Source organism: Columba livia, chromosome 7, assembly GCF_036013475.1.
Source record: "Columba livia isolate bColLiv1 breed racing homer chromosome 7, bColLiv1.pat.W.v2, whole genome shotgun sequence".
In the NCBI taxonomy this organism is placed as follows: domain Eukaryota; kingdom Metazoa; phylum Chordata; class Aves; order Columbiformes; family Columbidae; genus Columba; species Columba livia.
In genome coordinates this window covers 2,626,510-2,648,254 of record NC_088608.1, presented here as the reverse complement: position 1 = coordinate 2,648,254, position 21,745 = coordinate 2,626,510, and the positions used below count along the sequence as shown (strand labels likewise).

The 21,745-nt window shown below is 39.8% G+C and overlaps 1 protein-coding gene across 10 annotated transcripts in view; it reads left to right on the top strand.

The window, feature by feature from the left end:
• The window catches only part of MBD5 (methyl-CpG binding domain protein 5), a 127,308-nt gene that overhangs the window by 32,599 nt on the left and 72,964 nt on the right, over positions 1–21,745 (top strand). For 9 of the 10 annotated variants that reach the window (XR_010473946.1, XM_065070214.1, XM_065070212.1 and 6 more), the window contains exon 2: positions 11,765–11,862. The exons of the other annotated variant lie outside the window; for it this stretch is intronic. The gene's annotated coding sequence lies outside the window, so the exon portion shown is untranslated. The remainder of the gene's footprint in view (positions 1–11,764; positions 11,863–21,745) is intronic. 10 annotated transcript variants of the gene reach the window in all.

The following is a 21,745-nucleotide window of genomic DNA, read 5'->3' as shown; positions in this document are numbered from 1 at the left end:
GTCACCGTGAAGGTGGTCAGCCACCGGAGACACGGTAGAAATCCATTTTCGAAGGTGGGTGAAATGATGTGTCAATGCCCTGAGCATCCTGATCTAGTCAGACTTTCTGGCAGCAAGAGCTTGGACTGGAGACCTCCAGAGCCCCTTTCCAAACACCACGTTTCTGTGATCTTAACCTATGGGAAGTGTCAGTTTTCTGTGGAATAAGTGAAAAGTGAGATCGTAGGCCAAATGTACTCTGCCCTATGTCAACACACATTAACTATGGGCGACTCTGGCTCGTGCCCATGATGACTCCAGCATTTCCAGGCCCCCACCTCTGCTTTTGCTCCATATGGCCTTATCTCTCCATGGGTACCTTCGTGTGCTCTGCTTCTGAGAAACTGATGCCTGCATTTTACCAGCATGAGCTTTTGTACCATGAATTACAGCAGGAAGTTAATTCAAGTTATAATGAGCACATCAAGAAAACAGGTTTGTTTTAAGGGGCAGCTGCTGGTGTGGTTAGTTGTGTTGGTGCTGTGGGAAGGGTGAGCTGTGGGGCAGAAACAGTAGAACTGCTTCCTCCAGTAGTAACACCAGCAGTCGAATGTGAAAATGCAGAAATTTGATACCAATTTCTCATAGATCATAAAGTTACATTCACTCTGTGATGTTTACTTTTTCTCCGCATTGAGGTTATTGCCATAACACCATTTTCGAATGGCCAGGATTATTTATGAACATACAGACATTTAACCACGTTGATTTTGTGTAAAACCATATCACTGTGTATTTACTTTGCACAGCAAAAATGCTTCGAATTTCTGTGAACAGCATTTTGGTTTCTTGGTTTGATGACATCAGTTTTGTATATTTTCATGTTTGCATTTATTTACTGCACCTATCTTATCAAAATCTGAGGATTTCAGGAAATAGCTGGGCTTGTGGAAATTTATACCAAGTGATTTAGTGATACCACTTCTGGGCTAAAATGGTGGGATTCCTTATTTATCGGAGGTACCTGAATGTGCCTTTATTGGGTTTCTTTAAGGAAATAATGTTACTAAAAGGCTAAGAAAAGAGAACAAGCAAGAAAAGTCTTAACAGCCTACGTATCTCTGACGTTATAAACAACTGAAGATAAAAAGGAAATATTTAGGGTAACGTAGGGACTTATAGCTAGAAATAAAGCAGTGAGATGAAGAAAGACAAGATTAAGGCTAAATGTCATGAAAGAGCATTCTGCAACAGTAGTGGGGTTTAGATGACTCTTCCAAAGAAAGCAAAGAAAAAATTGTTTCAGGACAAAGGCCCTTTTTTCCTCTTTTTTTTCCTGTTTCTTTCCTTCAGCTTAACCACTTAGTGTAAAATAACCTCGTATGGCTATAGGAAAGAATCGATTACATTTGAGGCACGGATGCGGATCTCTGCATCGTTGGGAGAGGCGGTGCCGCTGCCCGGGCGCTGCGCAGATCCGCGAGCCGACGGCGCCGGCTTTGCAGGACCCAGTTCTGATCTTGGAAAGGACGACTGGGGGTCTGTGGGACTCTGTAGGAATGGAGAGATCTGCCTGGTCCAGGATTTAGTTTTAGATCAATTGAAAAAAGTGAGAGTCAAAATTGGGCTGCAGCTGGTAGAGACGATGAGAGGAAGATTAGAAGAAATTATTGAACTTTTATAGCATTTTTTGACTTCGTTTTTGGATGCACATAAATGCCGCTGCTGTATTTACCACTGGTTAGGATGGCAATTCTACTAGTAATTTGTACTATTTAATTTGAGATTAGAGTAAGTAAGTAAAAGAGCAAGAAGGGGTATGTATTTGTGTTCTGTTAACCACGAACACAAGGTAACAAAACCAAAATCCTGAAATTAAACTTTAAAATGGGTTAAATAGACGGCAGTTTTGAACAGCATCATTATTTTGACGTGGATACTCATAGCTAAGCTTTCGATATCTTTCCTTAAAAACCGTCTAGTATTATCTCAAGTGTCATTAAAGTCTTGCAAATCAAAATGACAATAGTGGTTTAAACTGGCATTACTCTGCAAGTATTTGTCTTGGCACATTGGGGCAATAGGGGCCAGGTGGGAAATGTGCAGCTGAGCAGCAGTTCTGTAACAGGCTTGGTGTTGGGGACAGACATGCAAAGTACCCTTGGATCTTGCTTTTTCTCACATATAGATATTCAGTCCTCTGCGTATCCCAAACAACCATTAGAAAGTGATTAAGAAATCTGTTAAAATATGCAGTGTTTCTAAGAAACCTGTAAGTGCGGGAGCTGAAGATGAAAGCTATTTCTCAAATAGTTTGAAATCATTAGAGCTATCGATATCACCTTGGTCTCATTTGTAGAAATACAGCGGTAAACTTAGAATTTTTCTTCTTATTATTATTTTATTTTCCCCTTCCTGCACTTTTCTGAATTAGAACAATGTTCCAACTGAACTCTCATGTTCTGACAGTCGTCACTTCCAAGCCGGTGATGAAGCGTCACCTGGGTGAAAGCGGGGACCAGCCTGGCCCCAGGCCTCGGATGGGTTTGCTCCAGGTTCAAACAAGAGCTGTTAGGTGACATTTTGTCCCAACATAACAAAAATAGTTAAATCGCTCCTTAAGATCTAAACCACAACTTGTCCTTGGGCTCCTTGCTGCCCCGGGAGGGTCTTTGGAAATGCGGACACTCCATCTTAGAGAGAAACCTGGCTTATCAATTACTTCCATAAAACAGTATTTACTACAAATACCGTTTCTGCTCTTAGACTGTGAAGAGACAAACCGCACACGTGGTATATCTGGATCCAAAGGAAGTTAAGCGACACAATCCTGGTAATTCCTCCTGGTGACTGTGAAACGGGGATCTGCTGATTACGGTTCTCTTGGGAGATATCTCAAAAAATTAACAAGGTCTTTTTCTGAACAAAAATTTCCAAACCTCATTTCAACCGAGTAGGAAGGGAATACTGTTTTTTATCTGCTTCTGGCTTAATTGTCTGCGCGCCTGTTGTGGAGATGTCAGCGTGCGCTAGAGGTGCCTCAAACCCCTGGGAGGAACCAGGCAGCTTTCCTGAAAGATTTTCTTTGTAGTAAAAATAAGATGGCAGGAATAATGATGGAGACAAAACTGATAAAGGCAGAGACATCAGGAGGCATGGCAGCCTAAAGCCTGAATTTTTAAAGCTGCGTTGGGTGCATCTTCAGAGCTGGAAAGGCCAGTCAGAAGGTGCCTCCATTGCCATGGCTCATCCTTTCTCCGCAGAAAGCAATGACTTCTTAACCCAACGTGCCTCAGCGGTGGGAATGGGGTTGGCCTGAGCTCCCAAAGCACAGACAGCCCGGAGAACCTTGGGATGGCTGGCTATCTGGATTGGAAACGGGCTTTGAGAGCCCTGCGGAAACAAGAGCTCCCTGCCCGATGCCCGAGTCCGCTCTGGTAATAGCGCAAAATTACAATGGCACTAAGCTGATTAAACGGCACGGCAGATTTGACACACCGAACCAGTGTTGTTCATCAGGCAGCCAAATGTATTGGAGGGGAAATGAGGTGAAAAAATTAGGAAGTCCATCCAGAATTATGGTTTTTGTTATTTTAAAAAAAAATAAAGGCAAAAACCTGCCACGGCTTTTCTCTTTTTAATGTGCCTGGAAAACCTGCTTTTCAAGAAAGCAGCACAGTGAGCTGGAAGGAAATGGGATTTTATATTTTATTTAGCCTAGGAAAGAATACAGGCATAACTTGAAATAAATTTGCTATTTAAAAAAAAATTACATTATTCCATTTGAGGAGTATTCTGATATTTCTTCGAGTGATTTGCAGGTTCCACGGGTCTGATCTGCATGTGCTGAGCACACAGTAGAAAAGGGAGATAAATTCCTTGCTCTTAGTAATACAATCATCTCGCAAGGTATTTTTTTATTAAATTAGACCTGTGTAACTAAATTGCTTCTGATGCCTTTTGTAGCCTCTCCTAAATCATCAGCTAAATAGCAGCTGCTCTACGTTTGACAAAAGGAAGAAACGAAGTTTTGGAAGATGGTTTTCATTGTTCTTGATAGTAATCAATCAGAATTTGGTACTCGTATACAGTCTTGTTTTAAAAGCATTGTCATTATGGTGGTGCTACAAATCTTGTATTAATGGAGGAGCAAAAATATAGTAAATATGACCAATACTTGAGATGAAACATTCTGTGGATGTTACTTGTAGAGTGAGTACCATTCTCCTTAAATAAGGTAAACAGCAGGATTCAAGTGATCACTTCCCCAACGTTTTTCTAGTGTAATTAGAAGCTAAAACAAAGCCTATACGGGCTTACCTGACCAATTAGAGAATTCTTTGTTTGTTTGTTTGTTTTCTGTTATTTGCTGTTGAATTGATGCTTTTTGTAACTCTTCTTTGTCTCGAGAAAAATCTTTCGTGTGTCTGACTGGGTTTCAGTTTGAACGTGCGCTGCTAATAGGAAGAAGTATTGCTCTGTTAAATGTTGTGGGATTTGGGGGCACTTGGGAATCAGTTTGTTTCTGGGAGTTCCATCACAGGAGAAATCCTTTGTAAAACTACAGGTGTTAAAATACAGACCAAAAAATGCTTCTTGTCCTGGGAAATTATTCAGAGTTACAGTTGAGTATTGAAGTTAAAATGCAGAAAAGGCCCCTGAAACCTAGTAACTATTATTCTGAGATTTCACAGAAACACTTCTCGTCGACCTTCTTTCTGGTTCCTTTCCTTAAAAATACATAAGATATTTATGAATTCATGGAAACATCCATATAGTCTTACTTACAATTTCACCAGGAATTATTGCTTAACTATGAATAGAAGTCAAGTAAATGCCAGTGACCAGGTGAACAGGGACTGGTGCAGATGGAGGGGAAGCCCCGGCCATAGCGATACCCATAGCTGGGCAGAACTGGTAAAAAGGGGCTAAGGTATCATTAAAAAAGGACTGTTTCTCTACTTAACACCATATAGAATTAGTGCTGGGGGGCTTTGGTGATGTCCTGGTGTCCTTCTTGTGGGAGCAGTTTGCTCCTGAGCATTCTGCCTGGTGGTATCTGAAATGTGGTAGAAAACCGGGCAGTTCCTGCTGAATAATTATGCTCCAGCTAAAAGAATGGGAAAAATACTGTTGAATGGAAGCCATCCCAAGATCAGCCAATTAATACCATTTTTCTGTTGCATATGATTGCCTTTTCTGTTCTTTAAAGAAGATGGAAAATAAAACAAGAGACGTATCTGAAGAGATGCCTTTTTTTTTTTCCTTTTGCTGTGTAATCATCACAAATTCATACGTTCTTACATTTACAGCATTTTGTGCTTCTAAATGTTTCTAATTTAATTTTGGAGGAGGAGAATATTTCTTCCAACAATTGAGGCTCAACACGGTGCCGTTTTTTCCGTCTTAAAATAAAGTCTCTGTTCTATCAGTCAGTGTTCTATCTGCTCCATGGCGTCCTCTTTGCAGTGTTCTGATTCACTGCTATGATTTCTGCTCTTCACTGTTTGAAAGCACAAGAACACGGATTATTTTATAATAGTAAACGTCAGGATGCACTTTACTCAAAATCAACCCAAAACAGGACCTCAGTCCAACTTGTAACATCCTTGCAGGTTTTAAATGCAAATATCTATAGGAAATCACCATTCAGACGCTAAAGCGTTGTGGCCATGTTTCTAGAATGCGGTTCCTTCAGTCTTTAGTTCTGTGTTTGTAGAAATTATTACCGTGACCTCAGTTCTCTATGGATTCATTATAGACAAGATGCTGCCCCAGGGCTATAAAATGCTGTTGGGTTATAGCGACTGCCACAAGCAGGGGTATATTGTGGGAAGGATCTAAGCAGCAGAGGAAGAACGTCATGTTATGAAGCTCAATGATACTTACACAGTTATATTTTCCTGTTTTCTTTCTTCGGTCTAAACCCGAACAACAGGTAGCATTCCTAATTCTTTCATTAGTTTTTAACAATTTACGCATTTTTACATTTTCAGAAGAATTTCAACTCCCTTTGCAGTGTTATAACCACGAGATTAGAGTTGACAGAAATATGGTATTTTGTTTCCAAGTGTGTCATCAACATACCAAGAATTTGAGGAGGTCACTAAAAATGACTCTGCCACAGTTTCTGTTAGTAAAGTATCATCTTCACGTGACTCGGGAATTACATTTGAGAGTATATTTATAGATACATTAGACATTTGGATGAATGGCAATATAGATGCAAAGTATTTTATTCATTTTAAAAAGGTCAAACCCGTATTTTTGTTGAGAGATTGTTCGGATTTGCTGATGTGGGTGCGGGATGTGTGACTGGTCATTGCGCGGTTAATTAGTCACAATTCAGAACAGTACTTGAGTGAAGCATGAGTAAATCTCATTGCTTTGTCAGTAGTTGCTTAACTACAAAGTAAGTATATATTTAGTAAACCCTACTCACTTCTATGACCTAGTTTGCTGCGGATAATAATTTTCTTAGGGCAGCACTGGGCTTTCCCCCCATTTTTCCGCTGTTTAACTTACATGAATGAGAGATGGAGTTTAAATCCCACGTTCTTCATCTTGCTGTGGCTGCGGATGGTGCAGATCCTAGTTGAGCATCACCTGAGATGGGAAATAAATTGATGGAAAAGCTTCTCTGTGCTTGGTTGAATGAGGCACAACTTGTGTGCCCCTGTAAAGCTGTCTGAGAGCAGGCTCTGCTGCCGAGGCCGTAGCAAAGGAGTGAGGAGAAGAAGAAAGAGAAGTCTAGATGGCGTGTTCGGGAATGACGTTGTGGCAGAACGTCATGCATGGGCAGGAGGTTGGATCTGGGGAACAATTTCTTCCCCAAAGGGCTGTGGGGCATTGGAACAGGCTGCCCAGGGCAGTGCTGGAGTCACCACCCCTGGAGGGTTGGACAGACGGACATGAGGTTCTCAGGGACATGGGGTAGTGCTTGGGTTGGATTAACCGTTGGACTTGATGATCTTGAGGGTCTCTTCCAACCAAAATGATTCTATGATTCTGTTATTTCCTTAGTGGTTGGGTTGATAGAGGGGAGTTTTGGTTTGGTTTGGTTTTTTGTGCATTTGTTTTGTCATTTCTCTCTTAGCTTGTTCTACCCCTTATGTGGGCTCAACTTTGGTTTTAGTTTCCTAAGATAAACAACCTGAAGTCCTGTGATACTCCAAGAGATGGTTGCACATTAGACAATCTCCATGGAGAACTTTGCTTTTGCTAATTGTAGAAGTTGTTACACTATTCAGCTTTAAAGAGAGATGAGCTGCTTAAAAAGTATTTGTAAATAACCTAGAAATAAAAGAAGATACTCGTGTGGAAGAGAAATGGAATTTCTTTGTAATGTAGTAGTGTCATGTTGAGGGTTGTGGGGTTTTCTTTCTCTCGGAAATATTGTTTTGATTCTCAGAACTTCTAATAGTACTGGTATTTTGACTATATTAAAAAATAAAGTATCAGTGTAACTAATACATACAGAGAAAATGCTTTTTTTATATGCTTATAAATATAATATTTCTATGTGCGCACATATGGTTTAGACTTAATATAGCATATCTATCTCTATATGTGTAAGTAAATGTGAGTAGAATTCTTTCTTAGAACAATATTGGAGCAGAATCATCTGTCACACAATCTCATTAGTTCTCACTTGCTCGTCTCTGACAAGAAACCAACACAGACTCGGTTTATTTATTTCTTGCTTGAAACTATTAATTTAGTAAAATATTGAGGCTGCCTTTTCTGCGCTGTTGTGGGACAAAAAAGAAATCGGGGTGGTTTTCTTCATGTTTCCTGTAGGCTGTTGTGCCTTTGGAACCGAGCCGAACCATCTCACGGGCTGTAAAAGCAGAGGAGAGGCTGTGCCCCGGGAAGGGGTCGCGGGCTGGTTTGGGCAACGCTTATTCCCGTTCTTCCTTCCTCTTCCCCCGCCCATCAGGTGTGATCCCCAGGACAGGCCGTACGTCTCTGTTTATGGCTGGAAAAATAGAGAGCTGCAAAACCAAGATCCCTTCTGAGTTTTTCAAGTCCCCTAGTCCTTGAATTTGTCCTTAAAAAACATTGAGTTACCCTCTTGTAGCTGTATGCAGATATATGATGAATCCTGAAACTTCTCATGTTTTCTATGTATTTTTCTTAGTGTGAAATAATCTTCATATGATGGCAAGTTTGGGGTTTTTTTTCCTCTATTTACAACTAAGAAAATCCGACCTCCCATAGGCAAATGCCTGATAGAGGATGCAAAGCCTTGTAGTGTATGTAGTATATGTAGTATATGCAACAAGCCTGTTGCATATGATCCCTTATCTAAAAGAAGATGGTCTGATGTTTTGCACCTATCCAAGCTAATGGGTTTCAATTAATGTCAAAACATCTAGATGAAGTTCAGGCGTGTTTTTCACCCGTGTGATTTCAAGTGACACCAGTAACTTCATCAGCGCTCCTTTGGATTTCTGCCTGTGCAGAAGTTGGCTCTTTCAAGAAGCTGGTTTGCTGAAACTAATGCAAATATTTAATCCCTGAGGTTAGAGCGTCTTTTGTTTGCGTTTGTGATATTGTAATTAAAAGCAAAGCCCCGGCGGGGGGTGGTTGGGGACAGTTGCCGCAACTCATGGAAACCCAAGTAAAGAAACCCCGGCGGGGGTCAGGGTGCCCTGTGCTGCGGCTTTTTCTGCATTCCGGTTATTTTTGTCCAATGTTTGACCAATAATCTGTGCTGTTGGGTCAATAAGAGCAGAAAATCTACCATATAATACAAATAATACAAAAACAGGGTACAGGAGCTGTTTACATTGGGAACAAATGGAAAGACATTTTTTAATAGATATCGGAGAAACATATTGATGGTTTTGCATAGCTATGCAATAAAATATTTAGCTTAAAAATAAATCTGTTGGGTTTAAGACTTAGTAGCACCCGTGAGTGTGAAAAGTAATGTCTAAAAACAATTTATTATTTTTCCCCAATGCTTTTCGAGCGTTTAATTTGAATGATGATTGTCATGTGTTCAGACGGTTTTGCATCTTCGAAGTTGCTGCTTGGGAATACATTAACAAAAATATATTTGAGTTTTAGAAAGTTTCATATCTCACAAGATACTAAATGTTGAGTTGTATCTAAATAAATGTTTTGTCCCCGGTCCAGAAAGAAATTGAAAAAAAGAAGAGTCAAAACAGATTTGAACATTTGAGCAGAGACATATGTTTGGTGGGCTGGCACCAGACTAGGATGCAGGATCTTGTAGAACCAACTCTTCATACTTCAGGATATTTAGAGGAACAACTTTCAAAACAAGGTGCTAGAGAATTAAAAAAGAAAAGCAGAGAATTTGGGGTTTCTTTAAGACAGAAAATATCTGGTTTGCGTCCCTTTATGACTATCCCTTTATTTCTAGTGCCATGTAGCTGTGCCTTTTTTTGCATCAGTGTCAGCCAATGTACCAGAATCAGAGATTATAAAGAAGATAATGGGTTATTAAAAAGAAGGTGTTTTCATTTCACTGGTAAATTCAGATTAATTGAAGATGAGGTCACACTGACTCCTTCTGGCTGTTAGGGTGATGATCATAAAATTGCATGTAGAAAAAATAATGAAACATTGGGTGGCTTTCAGCAAAGCGAACAGGTCCCCAGAGGTTTGGAAGATTCCCAACGCAGGGTTGAACACAGGAGAAACTTCTTCCCTGTGATGTGATGTGATGTGGTGTGGTGCTCAAACTCCTCCAAGAAGGCTTAGAGGTTTTGAGAACAAAATTAATGGTACTTAGTTGTGATTAAATCTGATCAGGAGTAACATCTCCAATGAGAGCTGAGTTTAAATATCTGGAGTTTGGCTGTGCAGTTCAATGCCAACGAAGAAAATTTCGTCTCTTAATACTAAAGGCGAAGTGAAAATGATTTACTTGTCAGGCAAAAAAACAAAAAAGAATCTTTTCAGTGTCATTTAAAAAATCTGGGGAGATTTGTAGGTGGTTCAAGTTCTTAAGCAAATTGAAAGCTACGTTTGGGCAGTTGATAGAAAGCCTCAGCACCTCATTAAATACACAAAGATGCTTTTAGGTGAAACAAGCCTCAGACTCTGAATCACTTTGAAGAATAATTGTTGTAAATGGTGCAATGAAATGTTGCATTTATTATGTTGCTCCATATTCTGTTTTCTCCCTTTAAAAAGAAGTGTTTTTTCCTCCAGTTCTCAGTGCAACTTCAATTGTAAGCTCTCCCTGTTCTGCCTTGGAACCGCTGAAGAGCATCTTCCACATTGAACTTATTCACCAAATCTGGTGCTGATTTCTGCCTTGGCTTCTGCGCCACTTTATCGTTTATTCCTCTGACTTTATTGCATTGCAATATAGAACACGTGAAGTGCAGCCTGAGCCAGGCAGAGCTGACCAAAGGAGTAGATGTCGTGGGTGAACGAGACATAGACCCATTGAATTCAAAGTAATTGCTTTGGGTTTAATGTTAATTCAGCAAACTTTGGTGTCTTAGATTGGGTTCTTTAGTGACTTCAGGCTCTCGGTTCCTACCCAATAGCTTTTAAAGGCTTTAATAGGGTCATTTTGTATTTGTGTTTTTCGTCCCCCGTACCAGTCCAGCTCTCAGTTTGTCAAGCACCAAAGCACAGTGTACATCCAATTTATTTTTCAGATTTTTTCATTAGAAAAAGAGAATTAGCATCATCGTGGTACCTATGCAGTTTTATTTCAGAGACTGATCTGACAGTTATGTTTTCTACAAGGGTTTTAAATGTTCGGAGGCAGTAGAAAGAGCAGAGAGTACCTGTTAATGTGTTCAATAACTTGCTTTTTTGCGGCATTAGTTGATATGAAAGGTGTCTGTTCTCAGATGATAGAAGCTGAGGGCGTTGGGTTTACTTCAGAAGAAACAAACATGGACAATTCAGGTGAAGCGTTATCATAAAACTGAGATTGAATATCTTTTCTGTAAACTGCAAAAAACTTGCATTTTTGCTATTAGAAGTATTTAGTTGTTCTGTCTCTAAACAGCAATAACTCATCTACAGGGCCTGCTAAGTGATCTCATCACCTTTCTACACATCAAGACTGCTGGCAGTCAGGTATTCCAGGCCTGCAAATAAATGGGTGAATGGATAAATTGTGTTCTAAACCAATTCATAATGAAGGTGAATTAGCTGCTGTGTTGGCTGGGGTTGCATTGCGGCTGGGTTGTGGCTGCCAGGAGGCAGCAGCAGCTTTTCCTCTGCTCCAAGTTGGGTTCCTTCTTAATCTGAAAAGTCATCTTTCCATACCTACAGTACCGAAATAATAGAACAGCTCGAATAAATGATGCTCTATGGTTGTACTGTTGAATTTTAACTATAATTGGCGTTTTTAGGGACACTGTCTTAACGTTACCTTCAATTTGGCTTTACGAAGTTTAGGGAGGTAGTTTAACTTGTCATAAACTTCGCGCTTATAATAGAACACACTTCAATACTGATGTGTCATTTCATTTGGCGTTTCTAATCTTTAACTAGCAGGATGGTCGCTGCTGTTGTTATTTCCATGTGATAACAGTGAATTTCCCAAGCTTGGTGTATTTAATCTTAAATATACTAATGCGGAGTAATTTTTGGCTCAGGCAGGTAAATGCTTTCCCATGTAATGGCTCTGGTGCTTGTCCATTTGTTTTTAACAGCAGCTAATAAATTCACATTTTGTATGAAACACACAATTTTTGCACCTTCTTAGTAAATAAATGTGTTCAAAATCTTCAGTCTAGTTGCAACGCGTGTGGCTTATGTACAGCTTTGTGGTCCTTCTTAGATCCGGTTTGACGATGATGGTCATTGGAGGCATAAATATTGAAGAATATATCACTTACAGACAAGATCTTTGAAATCTGTTTCCTTCAGACAGCAAAGGTAAGTAATCTGTATTATGCATTTATATGTAAATGATAAGTTAGATAAATTTTTGACCTCCAAAATAACAAGAATTAAACAGCAGCTGAAGTTCAACGGCCTGACCACGCTTCCAAAAGTTGTAATTCTTTTTAATAAGTTTATTTATCCTACTAATGTGAAAAATAAGCTGTATGGATGGAGCTTGGTTTCTTTTCCTTCTTTTAGTTACGAGAATGAGTCCTTAGCTTGTATTTTTTCTGCATTTATTGTTATTCTTTCTCATAAGTGTTTTGAACTAGAGGTGATTTGCAATAACCGTGTGTGATACTGAGGAGAACCAGGAGTACCTCAGCTGTTAAAATCTGAAGAATGGGGATGGGGATCGCTCCTCAAAAAGACAGAAGTTATGTGGAAAAACAGAGCCAACAGCACCCAAAGTAAAATAGTGGTCAGTCTCTTGAAGATTTCTATAGGAGGTTAGAAAAATGACTTCTTTTAAATATTAGAGACATGAATCTGGCGTGCGATCTGCTTGTCCTGTTTATTTGGAATGTGCGGACTTCTGATCAAAATGAATGTTAGATGTTCAGGAGGGTTTCGTGTATTTTTTTCTCTTTTGAAACTAAATACATAAAACACTCTAATATGGGAAAAAAGAATTTCTGTTATGGAAATAGAACTAATTTCCCACTCATTATCTGCTGTTAATTTAATGGGTAGTAATATCTGGAATTTAGTGATGATTATATGGCAGTAGATTTTTGGTTAGCTGTTAGCTCGTCTATGAGCAAACCAATTAAGACATAATTTCAGAACATAATTGAACTCCTAATGGGACACTTTAATTCACTAGAAATTTACATATTTGCTTTTCTTTGTTTTAGTAGACAGGTCCAAAATGAGGGTTCAGCTTCATTTCTGAACTTCATCTGGGGCTTTTCAAACCGAAGTGTGTAAAATGCTGTTGAATAAGAGGCTGGATAAGTTCATGAATAGTTACTTAGTTCTCGAATCTGAACTTTGAATGGCTCTCGTTAGCTGTTTATCTGGAGAATAAAACTTGCTGTGGTGTTAGGATGTCGTGGTCCCCTTGACGCTCTTTTCTTCTGGAGTGCAACACCCTGCGATGCAACACGGTGAAAACTTAGTACCAAGTTTGTTCCGTCAGTATCTTTACATAGTGTCCTGGGGACAGCAGGGTGACCATGAGCCAGCACTGGCCCTTGTGGCCAGGAAGTCAATGGTACCTGGGGTGGGTTAGAAGGGGGTGGTCAGTAGGTCAGAGAGGTTCTCCTGCCCCTCTGCTCTGCCCTGGGGAGACCACACCTGGAATATTGTGTCCAGTTGTGGCCCCTCAGTTCCAGCAGGACAGGGAACTGCTGGAGAGAGTCCAGCGCAGCCACCAAGATGCTGAAGGGAGTGGAGCATCTCCCGTGTGAGGAAAGGCTGAGGGAGCTGGGGCTCTGGAGCTGGACAAGAGGAGACTGAGGGGGGACCTCATTAATGTTTACAGATATCTAAAGGGAGAGTGTCAGGAGGATGGAGCCAGGCTCTTCTCGGTGACAACCAGTGATAGGACAAGGGGCAATGGGTGCAAACCAGAACACAAGAGGTTCCACTTAAATATGAGAGGAAACTTGTTCCTGGTGAGGGTGGCAGAGCCTGGCCCAGGCTGCCCAGGGAGGCTGTGGAGTCTCCTGTGCAGACATTCCAACCCGCCTGGACACCTTCCTGTGTAACCTCATCTGGGTGTTCCCGCTCCATGGGGGGATTGCACTGGATGAGCTTTCCAGGGCCCTTCAACCCCTGACACTCTGGGATTCTGTGATAAGTCAGAGCTCTCCTGTGAAACTCTCATTTTAAGGGTTTTTTCAGGCCAGGTGTAACAGGGGCGCTAAAACCTCGTGTGACTGCTGTGTATCAGCATACGCAGTGGACACGGGCAGATGTGTCGGGGTTTGTGTTGTTCTGGGTTTCCTCAGCGCTCATGTGGTGCCAGAGAAAACAGCAGCTGGGAAAGAGTTAAAAAGTGCAGCACGCACAACTGACCTGTATGACCTAAAATAAGGAAACAAACAGTATCTGTTTGTTAGACGGAAGCTCAAATTAAGAAAGAAATGAAGGCAGTTCTCTTTTGGTTTTCCTTTGTTTTTTCCTTTTTGGAGCCCCAGAACAGTAGACATTTTTTCATGTAAAATATGAACAGTACTGAGCTGAGGGGGGTTATTTCTACCCCTGCCGTGTTGACCTTAAACTTTTGGGGTTCGTTTTGTTGTTACTGTTTCCTTCAAGGAGAGACCTTTGAGAATGTTTTTAGTTGTTCTGAAGTCGGGACCTGCAACACTTGGTAAAGGAAAACCAAATGTTTTGGGGGAATAATTATCAAAGTTTGCATTTGGGTGAACAGTAAACAATTTTTTCTGTGTGAAAAACTGGGGCAGGGAAATTATTTCTTTCTGTAAGGTTAATGTTTTACTAGTTATTTCCTTAAAGTTTTAATATGTACCTGTGGATAAACCTCACAATGCTTCTACAAAATAAAAAAACCCAGCATTTAGTTCTCATTCTTGGCATCTTAGCTTTTATTTTGTACTCTTTTCGTCTGCTGATAGGAAAATGTTCACAGCTGTATAGGTATGTGCAGGCACTGTTTCTATTCCATTTGATCTATTTTTAAATGCAGGGGCTTTTTGTATTTAATACGCATTACTGCGCTTGCAGTCTAATACTTCAAAACCTTAGTGACCTTGGTTCACCCACTTGTACCTTGTACATTATCGTGCACTCTTTAATTATATGATAACATGCTATTTTTCTCCATAGAAGGAAATCTTTGCATTAAATAGATGGCTTTTAATTGGTATGGAGCTACCTACTATTTTTAATTGTTGGATGTGTTGTTCCAGATCTTTTGTACTATATAATCTTCAAACCTTGCTCTGCAGATGGAATTAAGAATTTCCCTTTATGTTTTACTGTACCTTTTAGCAACAGGTTTTCTCTGAGACTTTGTGGCAAAATCCTATCTCTTATCTATTTATCAAAATAACCCAAGTTATTTTGCAGAAGCCTTTTCAGTTGTAGGAGCGTTCCTCGCCAGCTCTTTTGCTGGGCTGCTGAGGTTTGGATACCTTTTCCAGCACTTGCAGAACTGGGGATCTCAATGCACGATGATTCTTTGAAGCCAGAAAAGCAAGAGCAGTGATTCACCCCGAGGAGCGTAGGAATTGAGAGGGTTGTTGGCCTGGGCATGTGTTTTTTGAAGTCATTATTTCATTCTTCTTGATTCTCGGTTTCACATTCAGCCATTCGCACTCCTATCCCAGTTCCTTGGATGTCTCACGTCCTGCATCTCTGTTTTCATTCTCCCTCATCCAAGTGATTTCTAGTGTCAGCAGGTTTCTATTTCAAGTTCATTCTCCGTTCTCACACAGCACCAGCCTTCCCTCATTTCACTTACTCTCCAGAATTACGCTTCCACTCTGGCTCCAGCTTTACACCTCGTTTTCTCAGGGTGAGTGTACGCAGATGGGATTGGAAGGCTGCACGTCTTCCTAACCATGCTCTAAGGCAGCTGCTGCACGTCAGCGTCTGTACTACGGCCCTTGTGGCTACTACAGCCCTTGTGGCTACTACAGCCCTTGTGGCTGTGAGTGCTGTGGAGGAGCCGGGCCAGGCTGCATGCCGTGCTGGGAGGGTTACACACAACCCAACGGCTGCCAAACGGTGTCCTTGCCATAGCGCCTGTGGACATGGACATTCTGCGTTTCCAAAGCTGCGTGTTTCCAAAAGCTTTAAACCGTGTCAGAAAATGGTTTGAATTGATGGGTATTTTTATATTTTATTTATGTTTTCATGTGTGTATAACAGTTTCAGCATGAACGCTGGATTTTCCTCATCTGTAAACTGAGTTGGCACTTACTGATTTCTAATATTTATTTCAACATGTGAAAGAAACCAGAACAATATGTGACTCGTCCTCATAATACTTTTCTCTTGTTAATCACATAGAAGGGGGCAACATTATAATGGAGACATACAGCATTAATAAGAAAGGAAACTGGCTATGCAAACTTAAGAATGAGTGAGGTTTACATCTGCTCTTTGGTTTAGCTTTTTAAAGAGTACTTGGGAAATTATTCTAGATGGAATTTTATACTGTGTGATAAAATAATAACATGTTTAGTTCCCTGTGCCATCTCCAGCTGCAAGCCACGTAGCCTTTGAGGACTTCCTGAACTGCATCATTCTGGGACTCGCAATATATCACTGCACAAAATCAGGCCTCTCACTGTCCAAACTTCACCATTTATAAGGCTGTTTAATTATACTGAAGTATATAATGAATGACCTGGCGTCTCTCAGTGTGTCTCTAACTAGTTGTTCTTACTGTGTCAGTGATTGTAAGCCGGGGAAGGAGCGGGCTCGTGTCGCGTTGTTCTTCTCCCTGGAGCAGCCTGCGGTCGGATTGACGGACGCTTTCTCCTGAATTTTCATTATAACCAAGGAGCCCAGTTGTCTTTTCTGGAGCCGTGGTGTTTTTCTGAGAACAGTCAATTCTCTGCCTCTCGCACAGCTTTTAATATGGAACGGTTAGTTTTTTTGTGAAATCCCAAGTTACATTCTCTAATGCAAGATATAAACTAATTGTACTTTCTTCAATTTAATAAATGGAAAGTTTATTAATTTGAGAGTTAACTACTGAAAGGATTTTGAAGGAAAAAAGAAAGCCATTCCTTTAATGTTGCTCTACAATATCACTACTTTTAGGTACATTTTAGAGTACATTTAAATATGCCTTAGCACAAAATTTTGTACCGCTTGTGTCAAATTTTTCACATTTACCAGAGCAAGAAGTTTGTTTTCAATCACCCCATTTACCTTCCAGCTGGTCCTTCCAAAACCATTTTCAGATGAAATATGGGCTCACTTTTTGAACTCTTTCTGGAAGGAGATTCCATAAATAAATATTGCAAACTACAAGGCCTTTCCATTTTGAAAAACTGGAAGAGTGGGCACCCTGAACAAAAGCAAATATTGCCAACATGCTTTTATTGTTACCAAATTAATCAAGCTCAGTGGTCTAACTGTAATTTCAAAGTTAAATATTTAAGCAATGCAAAAATTTCTGATACTCCAGTGCCTCTCTCCATAATTAATAACATCATGGCAAAATCGTTAACATTCATCTTTTTTAGTATATAATTTTTCTTATCGAAGTCAGGCGTACGTGCACACAGCTTCTGAATTAGTTGCCTAAGGCTGGCCTCATCCAATCACGGTAACCTGGATGTCTCCAGAAAGAGTTGGGGGTTTTTATTATTTAGAAAGTTTTGCAAATATCTGCGCTTCTGTTTTCCTGTAATAAATCAAGAAATTCCTGTGAAGTAAAAGGCACATCGTCTTTGCTTTTTCTTAAAGAGCCGTGGGTTTAAAATACCAGACAAGAGCTACTGTCGTTGTTTGTTAATTACATAAAATGTTTAAAAGAATGTAGTCAGAATGTAGTATCTAAGATAAACTGAATTATTCTTTTCCATTGTAACACCGAATCAATTTGAGATCTTTGATTTTTGTGTTCATAATTTCTTCTGGAATAGCTGTGCTCTCAAAAGAAGCTCAAGGGTAGTAAATTCCAACTCTCTTAATGAAAAGCGAAGACATTTCTTTACATGCAGGTGGTCTGAAATGCTCTGTAGGTGGTTTGGTTTTTTCTTTCCATTTTGCTATTTAATTTTGTTTTATTTTCCAATTATTATAAATCAACATCATTGCAGGCCCACTATCATGATTGAAACTGTTGAGGAGAGTTCCGTTTCTGTCCTCGTCTCAGCGCACAGGAGCTTTTCCTTGGCTGTTCGCTGCCCTTTCCCGCTCAGCAAGAATGGAATTCTCTAACGCTGCCACAGCTTCTCATCCAGCCCTGGGTTGAAGTTGCACGTTCAGCTTGGATCACCAGCGTTTATCCACGTCCGATCTGGCCTTGTACAACCAGGAGCTGCCATTTATATAGACCAAGTATAGCAACGAGAGCTTTCTTACAATGAGAACGAAGAGCTTTGAAATTAAACCAGTTCTTGCTTTTGTTGAATTATCTTTAAGCGAGGCATTGCCATTTTTCAGATCCTGAACAGGCCTCTCTGTGTCTCTGCTGATGGGAGATCCCGACCCCAGCTGGTCTCTGCTCATCCAGCTCAGTGAATCTCCAACGTCTTTCTCTCTGCTCCTTGAAGGATCTTGATTCAGTGAACCAGTGATGCTTTTAAATTCAAGCTCCTCCAGAGTTTCTGAAGAGCCGCTCTTCCTCTGAATAGCTGTGTTGATACACCAGAGCTGCCATGCAAAATAGGACTTTTATTTTCATTTCACCACATGCCTGAACACTATTAATGGGAGGTAGGACTTCCACCAAGATGGTTAATATGCCACAGTTTGCTTTAACTTAGTCTCCCAAACTAAGGTTACATCTCTTCAAAGGATTCGTTAAGTTTCTTTGGGTGTTTGCCCTCAGTATCTGAAGGTTTCTACACACCGTTCTGAGAGTGGGAACAGAAATACTTGAGCTTAGGAAAGGGAGGGGTGAACTAAGCTTTACATTTGAAAGGTATCATGAGAAGTGAAAAGATGTCATCTTTTTTGATCAGCTCCATCCATCTATCGAGTCCTTAACACAGGAACTGAAACTATGTAGGCCATAGATCCCAGTGTGAATTTTCAGAGTAACTGTAATTGTCTTTGAGACACACGTTGTTTTGATGCTGGAAAACACAATGTCATTATGTCTATACTGTTGATACGTGGAAATGTTCACAGTTGAATCTTGCGCATGGTTTGATAATAGATGATGAGGGGGTAGATACGTGACAGAATTGTCATTTAGTTGCTGTCCTGACAAAGGGAACAGGCAATGGAGAAGGGGACGTGGCACCGGCAGTAAAAGCAGAACAACAAAAACTGTATAATTTACATTATCTGTCTTATATATAATTTAACCTCACCTAAATAATTCTAACCTAGTATTTTTGCTTATGCTACTAATTCTTGTTTGGAAGTTTTATACATTTTCTAGTGTAGACATTTATCTTGGTTCAGGTCTATATCTTTTTTTCCTTTAATTTTCTTTGTATGTCAGGCATAGTTTAAGCATTTGAGTGACAGCAAGTGACATTCCCATAGCATAGATTCTGTAGGGAAATGAAGAGTTGACAGTGGCATAATGGCAGCCTGGCCTCGTCTGACAGGTGGGTGTTCTGGCTGGAAGATACTTTTTGTGTTCAATAGAGTTCTCATGTAGTAGTTTCCAGTTTATATTGTGTTCTCGTAGTATAGAATTAAATATATACCCATGACACATATGCTTCAGATGTTATTTGGGTTTTTTTTACACAATTTCATCTCTTGAAGAAGAAATAGTGTTACATAGTCTGAAAGGAAATTCAACAGATAGATACTGGTATTAGTCACAGTCCTTGCCTTTTGTATTCTGTAGATGTGAAAGAGTGAGATATCTGCCAAATACACTCTATGTTCCCATATAATGTCTCTACAATTAGTTAAGAACAACATGGGATAAAGGTCTGGATTGTTTTAGAAAGTAGAAGGGAGCACTTGGCTGGTAGTTACATGGCAACTTTTGGCCTCTCTATGGACTTATAATCCCCAAATATTCATATTCAGGTGATCTTGGTAAAGTTATCCAGCACCTTGTGTGTACTATGAAATTTTGCAGCTGGAGAAAGTAAGAAAATTTACCTGGTTAAAGTTTAATGACAGTATTTCTGTTGACTTGCAGAAGATGAGTGAACTGCTGTAGCTGAAAAACATGATGAATTCAGCATTAACTCAGACAATACTGGTGTATCGTGTTGTCTGTGCGCAAGATTGATCCGTACAACATTTTACTTAAATATATTTCCAACCTTTATACCGTTTTTAAGTGTAAACACCTTAGTAACCTGTCTTCAACTGTTATATCAACAGAAATATTTATTAAAATTGCTTGTGATCCTTGGAAAACAATTTTTTGGAAGCAGTGGTGCTGTTGTTCCTGCAAAGGGACACTTTGAATCACACTGCAAATTCATTCTTATTATGCAACAGCAAAACTTCTCTCTTCCAGTGTAGCAGGTCAGCATATTGCTAATTTAGACGGTATTACTTAGAAAATGCCACGTTACCAATATGTAGCTGATTTTGCTGTCTGTCATGAATACAGACAGTGGATAGCCCTGATATTTTTGCATACCTGAAATCCTGTAAGAACCAGTTCATTTACACTGTCCTTCCTCACCATTTCACCTAGAAAACTGTTTCCGTATTTAATTGCCTATAACAGTAAGAAATCACATTTTATCAAAAATTAATACTGTTCTACCTTTCATCTTGAAGGACTTATATATTTTCTCTTTGTTTATAAGCACTAAATCTTTGATAATTGTGCTGTTGCTTCTTGTTGTTGGTTTCCTCACCTCCCTTAGCTGTACACGTGCTTTAGCATTTTCTTGCACTATTTGCAAAAAAAAAAAACCCAAAAATTGAGAAAAGCTTTTGAAAACCATTTACCTGAAAATGGTCAAGCAAACAGTGTTCTAAGAAACACAGCCTAGTGTGCTTTTGCTATGAATCTCTAGCATAAAACTGATGGATAGCATACTAAGTTTCAAGCTCTCCTACTGACGTCTTGTTGCTTTATCCTCTAAATTGCAGATAGAAACAATGTTAAATAGAATTTAAGGATTTTTTGGAGGGTGAGGGGAATTACATCTTTGACAGGAAGGCAAGAAGGGTCTGACTTCCCTCCTCTGTGATCAATTCCTAAATCCAAAACTAAGTCTATAAGAAGTAAAACCAGTTTAGACCCTCAGCCTGGGAGCTGAAGTCGGCATTGCGGCAAAGGGGCTGAAAGGAGCCAAGGAGGGGTTGCCAGGGTGGTCTATATGTTCTTCCTTACGTGTTGGAATGGCAGAGCTGTGTTCCTTAGAATCACTTTTAGCATAGATTACAGTTCATATAATATTTAGATAATGGGATGTATTCACTGAAAGGAAAAAAATACAGAGTATCTACTGGACTGACCCAGTAAATTAGTTGTTTAGATAGTAATCGAAATTCTTAAAACATTAATCTAGGATTGAATTATATGTTTTATCATTCAGTGAAGCGTGGTCGTTTAGTGATGACTGAAAGGTGATTTTAAAGCAGACAGATTGGAGGGCACGGTCAGTGTTCAAACCAATTCCTGAACTGCGGAAGTGTGTCGGTTCTGCTCATAGTGCTGTGTTGATTGCAGTGTGGTTCATTGCTACATCGGAACAGGCATCTCACTCGAAATACCAGCCCCTTCTTCTGGATTTGACGTGTTTAGGGCTTTTTGCAGCACCTTTTGTAATATGAACTCTAGGTGAAGATTTCATCTAGAATAATACACTCTTCTGGTGAAGATTTCGTAGAGAAAATAAACATGGGTTATCTTTTTAGTAGGATTTTCCATAACTTCTGCAACTTGGGGATTTAAGTTCTATCAATTACTAGATTCAAGGTTTGGCCAACCAATGTAAATGGAGGGGTGACCCCTGGTACATCGAGATCTGTCTAAATCTCTGTTGTATGCATTTGTCATATTCTCCAGAAATCGCTGTCTGACCGTGTCATTGCTTCATATTTTCAAGACAAGCAAAAGAGTACAATAAAAACACTAATCTGCACTTCTAAAGAAAATATATTAAAATAGCTACAAATGTGCTACACCTTCAAGGCAATCTTAGAACACTAGATTTTATCTAATTTTCGCTTACCTTATCTTCAAATACATTGTCTTGGTGCAGTTTTAAATGCGAATGTTCGTCATCTCCAGAGCCTGTATGCTTTTTACCACTGACACTTCATAACTACTTAAGCTAAT